Below are 6,181 nucleotides of genomic sequence, written 5' to 3'. Positions count from 1 at the left end.
AGAAGAGGAAAAATAAATAAGAAGAGGAAAAAAGAAAAAAAAGTAAATGAGAAGAAGAAAGGAATAGAGGCCACCGGAAAATGCAAACGGAGGCCGTGCTTGCAATAGGGATCCGCGCTGCAGGAGTATAAGTCGTGTATTCGTTTTGTTTTTGCCCTGTATTGAACCAGGCAGGCCCCACGCACATGCAATAGCATCTAGGCCTCGACGTTCACCTGACATGTACGTCCTTTCTCATGCAGGCCTGTACACTGTGTGCATGCCGTTGAGCAACGTTGGCCAGTCATAGACCACCAGTTTGTCAAGTGCGAACGTGGATCATATGTCGCCAGCGACCATGCAAGTTCGTTCACATTAGCTATCATGTTCACTAAGCAAGTTTAATCTCTCTCATGTAAATTTGTCTGTCCATTTCGACCAGCTAATGCAACACGGGTAAGCTGTTTTTGTGTTTAAAAACCATTACCACTAACCTGGCACCTCAGTTTTATCTGTTCCACACATGCTAGAAAATCGAAACAGATTAGCCACATGCGCTTTGTCTGACACGGCAAAAAGTTTAGTCCTCCCTAATCTCAATTAGAATTAGCGAGTTCACTAGACGTCTTGTGCATCAGCTTTGCGTCGCGCAGTGTGGTTCACTTTCCACCGTCTCCTCTCTGCATTAAATTCAATTGTTCCTGTTCAGGGCAGACTACCCGCCCTCATTTACTGCGACGCCTGCCCCAAGCATGCTAGGTGCAGTGTTGTCAACTCACTAGTTGTAGCTACAGCATGCACTGCTAGGCATGGGCACTCACACTTCTCTCCACCACGAACCAATTTTCTAATCGAACGACCAAGCCAAAACCTTGGCAGCATGACAACCCGGCAAAAAACCACGTATGATGTCTGGTAGACAGACTGATGAACGGTACAGCACGAGCAAACCTCCCAGAACAGAGTGCGGTATTAACATCACAATTTGGAACATGAACAAATGCAGAGCCAAAATACAAAAAAATGCAAATGGTAAATTCAATTGAAACATAACAATCCGCCTCACAATAATGATGTCAACAAACACAAATTTTCACCCAAATATTAGTCTTCAACAAAATGGTCCATGTCCAATAGTAAAGTCACATTACACAGTTCGCGATTACATGAAACGGCACATAAATAAGGATTTCCTGAGTTGGAAACTCTTTGGCTAACAACAACAACCATCCAAAGAAAGTTAGCTTCAAACACACATTTCGGAACACCACATTCAAACATTTTGGCAATTTCCTTGGCTCCTTCAAAAAATCTCTTCTACCAAGACATGTTGTGCTTTTGCACTCCACAAATCTTGCAAAAGCAGACCTCTTCAAATGTTGCTCATAAGGCGGTTTATCCTAATCCTGTATCATTTTTTGAACAAACAGGCAAACGAATCAAAGGTAGGGCCAAGACTTGTTGCCAACTGAACAAAATGATATCCTAATCATAAAAAGAGACTCAATCTACATCAGGGTCTAGTATTCAGCTGGCCACATCATTTCTAGTCTGATAATCAACAGAACAAAAATAAATGGCCTGAATCCTAAACCCTAATGTATGTTCATGGGTGTTCCAATCATCATCATCTACTGAGAAAATGAAAAAAATATATACTATGGCTAATCATAAAAACATAACTAGGACACAAGATACCCGCCAAAAAAAAGCTAGAACACAAGATAAAAATGAGGCGACTAAAAACAGACTATAGCTAAAAGAAAGCTTCATTTTTTACTCTGAAGATGTGCAGAACAAAAAGAAACGGACTGCACACTAAACTCTATTGTGCGTTCATCTATTTTCCATTCATCATAGGCTAGCGATGAAGGAAAAACGGTTCATCCTAAACACTGCCTTTTTCGATTAAGATAAATCTAATGTTTTTTAGTTCCAAATACACAACCAACTACCCATGATTAATTCAACAATGAGAGGGTGGACATAACAATAGATCAAACTTCTCTAGATATACTACACATGACCGGTGAATCCAAGTCCGTCGGATCTAAGGCATAAGAAAGTGTTTCTAACACAAAGCAATTAAATATGGTCGTGATCAAGGCATATAAGAGAGTGTTTCTAACACAACCGCAATGCATCATGCCTAATGACAACTAGCTTGAGATCCACTTCAGGTGTTCAAGACCACCCTAAAATCAGTGCGCCACCGACCATTTCATCGTACATCATGTACAAAATAAAACACAATCAAGCATGCAATACCTCTCATAAAACATATGACCTAGATAAAGGATCTCCTTTTTCCATGAAGAATAAATAATAGCTACAAGACAAAAAATAAAAACAGAACAACACTGATCCGGTGATCCCAAATAGTGCTATGTCACAAATATCCTTCCATATCACAAGAGGGTACACAAAATTCCATCAAAAACAACAGAGCATGGAGCAGCGCTAAGAGAATGGTAACCAATCTGAATGATTAGCCCCTGAATTTTACTGAAGCATGCCACACTGTTATGACTACGGAGTTATCTATAACATACTACACCGACCCATACCCGATGAGATCATCGGAAGTAATAGCATTGCAGTTTTCGGCAAAAAAACAACAGTTGTATTCCAGAATTTACTAAGAACACTGCCTAGGGTCGATGAACTTGCAGTAGCTCGTTCAAAATCCAGGATTGGGGGGGCAAATAGCAGAACGGTACAGGATGAGAGCAATCGATCGACCAAGACACGACAAGGCTATAAATTCTGCATTTTTTTCTTCAGACATGCCAAAAACTGAATCGCGTGGTAAAGCAAGAATCAACCCACCAGGAATAAAAAAAATCCACAATTATTGGTTTTGGCCAAGAAACGTTTGTGTCTCAGAAACAGGAACGTCTAGCATTATCGGGGAAAGCAAACTACACCATGTTTTTTTTCGATGATCAAACTACATCATATGTACATGTGAGAGTTTTAGATTCGCAATTACCTTATGGTCCAACCGCTGGTGGCCTCTGAGCAAACGTCAAAGCCGACGTCTCCGCACAGCTGTGTGCTCTCGCCGCGGCGGCCCAACTGGCAATCGGCAATGATGATGGAATCCCGCGACTACATGGGGAAGACATCAGAAATCGGCTTTGCCATCCCAACACGGATCCTGTGGAAAAGGGGGTGGTGAGGCAAACAAACTTAAATCGATAGAATGGGACGCAGATCTAAGCCCGACGGGCGGTCAATAAGAAGACGCACGCATGGCACTCAACACGAATGGAGCACATCTGGCTGGTGATGAACAATAACTAGAAGAAAAGCAAAGTACAGGATGTGAATGTGATCCAGCCTCACCGACGGAAACAATGGAGAAAATGATTTCCCTTGGCCAGATCCATGGACGAGGACCGCGTCCTATGTAGATCCGGCGTTGTGTAGGCTCGAGGTGATTTGGCCGCCGGAGTGGAAGATGACGCCAGATCCGGGTGGTTTGGCTGCCGGAGTGGAAGAGGACGAGTGCTCCGGCCGTCACTTCCGTCGCACGCGCATCGTTGGAGCTGAGGTAGGGTGTGGCGGAGCCATGAGCAGACGAGAGGTAGCTGGCGACGGGAATAATGGAAGAGAGATAGAGGAGAGCGCGTAGCACAGGATACAGCAGCCTTCACGTGTGTGACGCCGCATCGAAGATTAGAAGAGGTACAGGAGCAGGCCATGGGCCAAACATGTACGCTGCTAGGTGTATCCCGGACCGTATATTCATGACTAGCCTGACAGTGGCCTGCCAGAAGCCTGACGGATTTTAGATCCCAATGCACATTTCAATGGCCCAGATTCCGGCCTGCCTGATGCTCGGCCTCTGAAAGCCCGCACTCTATAGGCCACCCTCTATTCCTTTCTTCTTCTCCTCTTCTTATTTCTTCTTCGTCTTTTTTTATCGGGTATGTCGTTGTGATATACCCCCTCCCCGATAATATTATTTTCCCATGTATGTATGTCGTCGTTGTCGATATATATAACTCCCTCCCAGATAATTTCGACATGAGGGGCGGTCGATATATATACCCCCTCTCGACCGTGATAACTTATACCACGGGAGCACCTCCCGGCCCTCTCGCTCGACCAAAACTCTCGAGGACACCCAAACCCTAAAAAAAAACAATGTTGGTCTCCTACCCCCTCCAGCCGCGCCCCTACCCGATCGACAAACTCTCTTGAGGCCACCCAAATTTACCAAGTTAAAATAGCGTTGTCGTAGAGGCCACCCCGAACCCTGGAAGCCTTGTTGAGGCCACCCCAAACCCTTGAAGCGTTGCCGAGGCCACCCCAAACCCTAGAGAAGCGTCGAGGCCAGGCCACTAATATGATTCCTTATTGTGCTTAGCTAGCTAGTTCTATGTTTGCCACTAATATATCCATCTTTCATGTCTGAATAATAATTGTCATGTTGTAAATATTTGCAGAAACTATGGATCCGCACCCCCGAGACGAAGCAACAGAAGCGGTGCTGGGGGAGATAATCGCACACGGAAGTGATGCCGTCTTGTCGTTTCTCAACGTCACATGCACCGATGGTCTGGAAAGACAGGATGAAGAAGCAGGCTACGACAATGATCAAACAATGGAGGAGGAAGGACACCGTGATGACGGCTCTGGTGACCGAATGGAGGGGGAAGGACACCGTGATGACGGCTCCGATGACCGAACGGAGGGGGAAGGACACCGTGATGACGGCTCCGGTGACCGAACGGAGTCCGGCCAGGTATATATATATATATATATTAATTAATTAATTAAGCATGTGCTGACTATAGCTAATTGATGCATTAATTGTTTTTGGTATGTACACATATTAACTCTCTTCTTTTTCTTCTTTTCTAATCCTCTGGATCGAGCAACACTTTGGTAAAGAGACGAGGCCCGAAGAGAAAGTTGCGCACGGATGAAAGGTACATGATCATCGAAATTGATCGCACTGGCCAACCGATTGAACCCCTCCAGACCAAGCAAAAATTTAATGCTCAGTGCGGGGTTCTAGTTAGGGACATGATCCCGATCGGCATCGAGCAATGGTTGAAGCCTAAGGACAAAGACTTTCAGGTGTCTTATGTCAGCGATAGGAAGAAAGCTGATCTTTGGACCGTGCTGCAGGAAAATTTCACCTTCCCGCCAGAGGAGGATCTGGAGAATCCAGTTAAAAAGCCAATGATCAAGGCTTGTGCTCTTAAGAAGATGGCTGAGCTATTCAGGAGGTGGAAGAATGAGCTGAAATCATCGTTTGTCGACCAAGACAGGACTCCAGAATTCATCGGCCGATTTGAGAAGATCAAAGATCAGTGGCCCGCATTTGTCACCAAAAAGAAATATGAGAGAGCAGCGAAGATGTCAGCGACAGACAAGAAAAATGCTGCAAAGAAGAAGCATCACCAACGCACGGGGTCAGGTGGCTACCTGAAAGCCCGACCGTTGTGGGACAAGGCTGAGAATGACCTCATTGCTAAAGGGATCGAACCAGAGACTCGACACTGGCTAGACCGTTGCAGGACTTGGTTCTTCGGGGTTGGAGGAAAATTGGACCCTGTAACAGGGAAGTGCGTTTGGACCAACGAGCAGCTGAACACACCCATCGAGAAGCTTCAGGAGTATATCAAAAAGGCGTAGCAAGGGACGTTCGTTCCGGACAAAGAGAACGACGAGCTCACAGTGGCCCTCGGGAATCTTGAGCACCCTGGACGGACACGAGGCACGCCAGGCTCCCTTTCATGGAAGGTTGAATTTCCCGACGCAGGCGGTTACAAACGCCGGGAGAGGAAGAAGAAAAAGGAGTTGACCCAACTACAGGCGCTGCACGCAAGGGTACAAGCGCTAGAGGAACGAGACGAGGCCCGCAGCACGCGACCTGCCGAAGCTGCTACACCCGAAGCTACACCGCCATCTCAGCGGAGAAGCATCGTGGCTTCCACGGAGCTGCTTCAGGAGCCTGTCTTCAAGGCTCCTGCTAGCTACGCCGTGGACTTAATGACGGAGTCTCACAATTGCCACCTTATGACGCAATGGATGAATATGAAAGTCAAGGCGGATGTTGGCTCTGTTGCACGTCCTGAACCTGGCGCAACTTTTCACTGCCGGCCGATTCCAGAAGGATATGCTAGGGTGATGGTAGACGAAATAACGGAGGGATTTGAGGAGCTCGAGCTTGACCACCCTACCG

General features: G+C 46.1%; 1 long non-coding RNA gene across 1 annotated transcript; it reads right to left on the bottom strand.

The window, feature by feature from the left end:
* Positions 1-993: 993 nt before the first annotated feature.
* Positions 994-3,645, bottom strand: LOC125540823 (uncharacterized). The gene is made up of 3 exons (XR_007297388.2): positions 3,328-3,645; positions 2,972-3,139; positions 994-1,385 (listed from the first exon to the last, which is right to left on the bottom strand). It is a non-coding gene; the product is annotated as an uncharacterized LOC125540823 (long non-coding RNA).
* Between the last annotated feature and the right edge of the window lie 2,536 nt (positions 3,646-6,181).

The sequence above is a fragment of the Triticum urartu genome, chromosome 2A (genome assembly GCF_056163025.1).
Source record: "Triticum urartu cultivar PI428250 chromosome 2A, HENAU_Tu73, whole genome shotgun sequence".
In the NCBI taxonomy this organism is placed as follows: Eukaryota; Viridiplantae; Streptophyta; class Magnoliopsida; order Poales; family Poaceae; genus Triticum; species Triticum urartu.
Note: the sequence above shows the minus strand (reverse complement) of the source record. Positions and strands in the feature narration are given on the sequence as shown.